The following is a 7667-nucleotide window of genomic DNA, read 5'->3' as shown; positions in this document are numbered from 1 at the left end:
TGCTTGATATGACCTATCGACCTTTACGACGTTGTTCAAGTGTTAGATATTATGACATTTGTCACCCCAGGCATGCCTGCCTAACTGTAGCTAGCAGTTCAGGTGTGGGATTGTCAGTCCCGAATAGATCTATTCATAAATCTCACGTTCTCCCTCCAGGAGACTCTGGTTATACTGTGTTAGGATTTAGTTCCGTACCCCGAAGGGAACAAATTGAAGTAGTGTCTCACAACCCTGTATTAACTAGTTTACGTGTTGTTTTGTATCGTTCTCTTGTACTTGAAATCGTATGTATACTTTACAGAGTAATAATCATTATACTTAAATAATTATTTAGTGTGGTACTCATGTATTCAGAAAGTAGTAATGTATACCATAAACTATATCTGATATAGTTTAAATGATTGCTAATGTATAATCCTGAAATGATAAAACTATGTATTGAAATCCCAAACTATACCTATTATAGTTTGCATGTGTGTTAAGTACTCGGTTCGTGTATTGTTTTGAAAACTATGCAATTATAGTTGTGAGTTGAAAACTTCCCTTATGCTCAACATGTTACAAAAGGGATAAAATATCTAAATACTTATAAAATGTGGTAATCTTTTGGTTGTATCAATTGTATAAGTTTTAAACCTGATGAAATTCTGTGTATATAAAGTTCATAAAAAAAACTATTTATGTTTGGCTTGTATTGTTGGATTAATGTCTAAGTCCATAACTATATTTGGTATGTACTTGACCCGACCCGACATGGTCCATTTGGGTTGCACTTCACCGACACAATTTATATGGATAGTCTTTTGAGAATAGTATATTTATGATTTATATTAATATATTATAAGTTCTAATATATTAATATATAATCATATTATTTAATTAGTATTGATCAAGAATTAATTTATAATTAATTAAGTGATCAAAAGGAACTAATTAAATATGGACTCTTAGATATATGTGTGTAGTGGGCCAAGTTCATTTAGGTTGAGCTAAGTCTTCATGGATAGTCCATGGAGCTTTAACCCATGGATCCTAGGAAATGAAAGGTCATGGGTATTAGGGTTTAATCCTAATCCTCCACACTATATAAAGGGTCTTATGGTTCATGAAATTAGGCTAGTGGCTAGTGTGGATACACTAAAGAGGGCAATAACCGATTTCATAAGTGTGAGCCAAGTATCCATATTCTCTAAAGGTTTTCCAAGGTGTTTTGGTGATTTGTGATTCCACTTGAGGCTTCCACACTATTGGGGCTAAGCTCTTAAAGTTCAAGACTTCAAACTTCATTAAAAGGTATGTATTCTAACTTGTTATATTACCCAAGTATCAAGGATTGTATGCTAGATAGGGTAATACCTTGGAATATTCATATTTGCATGTATAATAGAGAAAACATAGTTCCAAGGTATTTAGGGTTGCATGTACACTTAGGAGTGTTAGAATGCTCAAAACCCAACAGTGGTATCAGAGCCATGGGTTGTTTTCTTTTATATTCATGCAAATGTTTGATTTTCAAAGTTGAAAAAGAAAGAAAAAAACATGAAGTTTGTCAAATTTTAGGATAATTACTTGTTTTGTGAAAAACTAATTATTTGTAAAATTTGAATCATTTGCTATATGAGTTGAATTAGGTCAAATTTAGTAAAAGATAAAATGATATGATTATTTTATTAGTTTTAAAAGTTTGATCTAAATGTTTTAAGGAGTTACAAATTTTGTCATAAAATTTTGGAGCTCAAAAGTTTTTTTTAAAGTTGTGATCTTAAGTGTTTTGAAACCTCCATAAGTTATGGATTACCAAAAGTTTTATGTTTCCTTGATTTATGAGTTAGTTTAGATTAATGGAAAAAAAATTGTGTTTTAGTTGTTTTCAATCCTAATTAATCTAGAGGTAGTTCATAAAATGTGTTTTTGTAACTTGTCCTCAAGTTACATAAAAGGTCACATTTATGAATCTTAAAACTCATAAAAGTGTCATAGGTTACATAAAAAAAAATGAAGAGTCTTTTTCATTAAATAGTATTATGACTCCATAACTTGTCCTCAAGTTATGGATGTTTAAGAGTCACTTCTTTAAAAGTGTTATTAAAGAATAAGAGGTTACATAAAAAATGAAGAGTCTTCATTTTAATGAACCATTAAACTCATAAGTTATGAAATGAAAAGTTTTGAATAGTTTCAAAAACTTGCCCTCAAGTTTTGGAATTTGTAAAGTTTTCACTTCTAAATATTTTAATTCCAAGTTAAGCCCTTAGAATTTTAAAAGTTAAAATTCAACCCTTATACTTTATAATATTATAAGTTAATAATATTTATATATATGTATAAGAGTAAAGTCGTCTTACCATTAGTAGGCCTCATTCACGAAGCCGGTCTATAAGGGGGGTATAAGGTTACTGCCTATAAAATGGCAGTTTAATGGGTGTCCACTCTCACCCACCGCTTCCTTGACCGGTGGAGGGTCGTTAGCCGAACGGGTAGGACAAGGACTATAATTCTCCCTTCATTAAAAGTATTAATGATAAATACTAAGTAACTAAACTCTTAATAATACCCAATCTTAGTTACTTAGGAAAATATGAATTTGGTGCTAACCCACGAAATTACACTTTGCACTTTGCTTAAGTCAGTTAGTGGAGCATGTGTGGTTAACCGGCACACTAGCTTGATTTAACAAGGTAGGCAAAGGGTAACTTAATGTTTATCATAGTATCGGTGGAACGTGTGTGGTTAACCGGCACATCGATTGAGGGGTAAATATTAAGGGTACCAATTATATTTGCATGGTTATTCACACCTTGTTTTGTGATCCTCGGCATCCCAGTCACAAAACCTGAAGGGCACACTCGAGATTGAAACATGCCTTTGAAAAGTTGAATGAATCTCAAAAGAATCTAGGAGTTTCAAAACCAATTAAAACCTAATAATACATTTCGTTTATCTTGGTGGAAATTGGTGAATCGTCATTCACCTACCTTCAAATATTTTATAGCTTGGATTACGGCATCCCTCTTCCAAGTTATAAAATAGTTTGCTGGGTCCTAGCCTTAATATTTCATATTGGGTGTTATATTAAGGACTTTAGATCAACTATCTTGAATATCTCCCAAAAAGATGTCTGGTTCAGACATCTATGATCCTCCCAAATCTCTTGGAACTTCACTTCCTCCACCTCCTCCAACTATTCTCCCTAACCCACAAGTTCAAGGTCACTCAAGCCCTATTGGCAAGCAAGGTCTATGTGTGATCGCATCTTGGAGATGAAGTCACATATTGACAAGCCGGGAGAGTTGGGTGTCAAAATCTTGAGAAAGTTGGTGGTTCAATCACTTTCTAAGTCACATAGTGAATTCCTTTGGGACTACTATGAAACAGACTATGACATGACCCTTAATGATCTTATCTATTTGCTTGGTGCTGCTGAATCAGCAATAATTTGGAGCACTGGGAGAGCAAATTTGATTAGTAGATCAACTTCCCAAACTACCATGGACATTGACAATGGTAACAGATATCTAGAAAAGCCTTCTCTTCCCAAGTAAAGGGATTGACCATAGTCAACTAGGTTGACCAAATGGTAAAGAGAAAGGCTAAGTCTGCGATAGTCCCATGTACCATTCCCAAAGAGTCCCTATGTTTCTCTTGCCAAAGGAAGGGGCATTGATTGCGAAGCGGCCTATTTACCTGAAAGATCATAAGGTTGATCAAGTCAAGAAGATTGACTCTACTTCAGGTAAAGTCCACTATCTAACTCTGTTAAGTTTCTATTCTGAGATTCTTGTTACATGATGTGACTGGGTCACATGTTGATGTTTTAAGAATCAAAGAAAAGTGAAGAAACTTAAAGGAAGTATATGCTGATTCTGATCGCGAAGATGGATCTCGATCGTATGGTTCTGTGATCAGAATTTTGAGCTGTTGCTTAGGAGTTATGATATATTGCTTAGGAATAGATAACAACAAAGTTTTCCATGTGGATTGTAAGGATAAGTTTTTCCGCAAAGTTTTAAAATAAAAGAAAATTGTTTAATTTTATTTATTTGAAGTATCCTTACAATGGCATTTGTGGAAAATTGTTGCTTATATGATTCCACTGACAGCAATATTGGAAAATGGATTTGATTCTTTCATTTCTGGCAGTGTCTAAATTTACCAAATCAGGAAAGTTCCTCATCACCCAAGTTTCAATTGGACCGAAACTTGGAATCATGCAAGTTGAATAGTATGATGAATGAGAACTTTCAAGCATTGGAAAATCAAGACTAATTACTTGTTCACATGGATGTGTGAGTCAAGTGAAGGACTAAAGGGATCGAGTACACATTCTTGTGCACTGGTCATGTCCACCACAAAGCTCGTTAAGACTATTTGATTTACTAAAGTTTAGTAAATATGGTTATACTTACAAGTTTAAGTATAATTCTGAAACATTGGAAAAGTCTCAATGTATGGCAGAACGAATGGGAAGAATCAAATTAGGCAGAAAGATAAAAGTTTCTCAAATCTGAAAAGATGGGAGAGTACTTTAGTATCATGTTTGTGATCATCTTATTGCATTCTTATGACTAAGAAGAGGAGTCATGAATTGTTGAAATGGTTAGGAAGATGAGTCATACTTCGTTCCAAAACAATTCTTAGAGTCATACTCCAAGATTGTAACTTGAGTGACATATCTTAAAGAAAGGTTTAAAACACTTGTCAAATGTAAGAGTAAAAGTGTCCTACTCTTGTACATTTGAAATTGGTAAGTTGTGATGTTTTGGATAAAACAAAGACCAACTAAGGCCAATTGTGTGAAGTGTTTGTCTGGATAAAGAATCCGCACTATCTCTTGAATATTTGGCAAGATAGTCTTATATGTCAAGAGGATAGTGGGAGTCTTAAAGATCCTAAAAAGAATTTCAAGAACTAATCAAGAATAAAACCTGAGGTTCTTCACTAGCACACGACTTGAGGTTTATAACCTATCGTGTTGACATATTCTGTGCCCATTCCAGTTAGAATTGGCTTTGCATAGGAGTTCTGAAAGTTCTCAATTGGTTGCATAACAACTTGGAAGCAATGGCAGGCCCTTGAGCTGCCAGGTGGCAAGAAGTTAAGATTGCACAAGTTCAATCCATATGAGTTAGGATTTGTCACTAACCTAGTTTTGTGATTATGGTTTGACAAATTCACATGGATAAGAACACATACACCATAAAATCTAAGGGTCATAAGGTTTCTCTCCGATTCATGAAAATGATGGTGAGGAAACACTTCCACCAAGTAGATTTGAAGCAGATGGCAAAAGGTCTAAACAATTGAGACTATGATTACGGCATCCCTTTTCATAGTTCTGAAATTGTTTAGACACACATGCATGCTATCTAAGGAAAGGTGTATGATTTTGATAAAGTTTTATCAAAGCATCTCGTATCAAAAATCTGAACTTTGATAAGAAAGTCAATAAAGTATTGATTTCTAGAAGTCCAGCTGATTTCTGAGTACATGTCAAAGCTAGTGGGAGCATAAGTGTTATGCTAATAATCATCATGTTAGTGGGAGCATGATAATTATTGTTAGTGTTGCAAGTTAGCAATGTTAATTATAGAAAACAAAAGTTTCAATTCGTGAGGCTGCAGGGATAGAAAAAGTTGTTTTGCTATAATTAAGGGAGAGGATATACTTCATTTCAGTTCTAAAGGCTTAGATTGAGACCTTAATCATCTTTAGTCAAGAATATATATATGAATTTCATGTTGGATTGGTTCAACTTAAGGAAATTCTATATATTGCGTTCTCAAAATTCGGTTATGATTACGGCATCCCTCTTCATAGTCAAATTTTGAAAACATGGCAAATAAAATTATTGTAGCAAAAGACTGGTCTAGAATCATGTCTTTATGTGAGACATCATGAATCGTGTACCATTTGCTTTGGGTACAGGATCGATTGCATGTGCTATAATATTTGTCATTTCTAAATTTTTCCAAATGCCCAGAGGCATTAAGAAGGGAAAAGGTCTAGAATTGGATATGACTAAAATGATTAAGCAATTGTCGAGGACAATCTGAGGTTTACCAAAGATTGGTTGCTCAGGGACAGTTGGAAGTATAGTGCTAATTTTGGAAGGACCATATTGACATATTCTGAAAAGAGGCATCTCTTATTCAGAAGTGATAATCAAAATGAGAATATGGAGTTGTCTCCATAGGTGGAAGTTATCTGTGTAAGATTAGAAAACTTAATGCAAGAAGCATGTCCAAAGCAATGTACTTTGAATATGAGACTTAGTTTCCATGGAGTTGATCTCCATTGGAATACCTTATAATGACTATTGACAAGTCTTTGTGACTTTCTACATATTCATTACAGGAGGGTCAGTGCATATAAGTTTAAAATCTAAACAGATTTCGATAAATGATAGGAATTTGAAATTCTCACATTTTTCGATAAGGATTTGGGAGTGTGAAATTAGAATCATTGAAATTATGTTTAATTGGTTTATTTCACAAAGTAAGGATCATAGACAAACATAGAGTGCATACTTGGTGTATGGCAAAGCTATTGTTTAAGAAAAACATAGTGTACATGCTTGGAGCATGGGACAACTAGTGTTTTTAATTCAAGTATAAAGTTGATAAAACCGAAACAATGAATAATGAGTAATCAGTATGGTGATAAATAAAAGTGTTTATTTATATTCATAGGGTTTGATACCATATTTGATTCATTTATTCTTGTGTTTCACTTTGCATGTTTTGACTTCCAGAATAACTAAGTTATTCTTCCGGAATGACTAAGTTATTCAAACCATCCACAGTAGGTCATATGTTGGAAGTAGATATGAATCAAGACTGTCATGGGTTGGCTTGTAGAGGTCCAAGTTGGTGGACAAAGTTGTGCTACAACACTCATGAGTGCTCATAAGTTCTGAGTATTGGATTCAACCCGCGCTCATTTGAATCACTTCATGGATTTTATCACGAGTGATCATGAGACAATAATATCTTATATTCTTCAAACCTAGAGATATGAGTTGTTACTATGAGTTGGTTGTACATTGATTGCACGAAACCGCATTGGTAAATCGATGTTTTAAAACGTGCCTTTATGTATGATTCAACAAGTAGTAGAACAAGCCATATGAGTCGAAGTTTATCCATTCCTTTTACCTTCGGGATAAAAGCGATATATGTGGGCCCCTCGATGATTTAATGATGACACATGTGAGTGCTTGGCCTAGCCAGGACTGATTTGATTTGTTCAATCAGTCAGTCATCATAAATCGGAAATCAGAAAACAACAAATGGACAGAGAGAATGATTATAATCCATGTCTCAGTCCATATGATATCTACAATGGAGGAATATATGATCCCTTATCTAATGGACAAGTCATTGACAAAGGTCAGAGTTCGTTGACAGGATCAGAGTTTGACAGCGGCTTTAAGAGCTACGATTGCCAGTTGGTTTTTGAAGTCATACTCAATAATAGTTTTAGACTTATCCAAGTGGGAGACTGTTGGATTAATGTCTAAGTCCATAACTATATTTGGTATGTACTTGACCCGACCCGGCATGGTCCATTTGGGTTGCACTTCACCGACACAATTTATATGGATAGTCTTTTGAGAATAGTATATTTATGATTTATATTAATATATTATAAGTTCTAATATATTA

The sequence above is a fragment of the Lactuca virosa genome, chromosome 4 (assembly GCF_052849685.1).
Source record: "Lactuca virosa cultivar CGN04683 chromosome 4, Lactuca_virosa_CGN04683_v6, whole genome shotgun sequence".
NCBI lineage: Eukaryota > Viridiplantae > Streptophyta > Magnoliopsida > Asterales > Asteraceae > Lactuca > Lactuca virosa.
The sequence above is the reverse complement of the archived record's forward strand: the minus strand, read 5'-3'. Positions refer to the sequence as shown.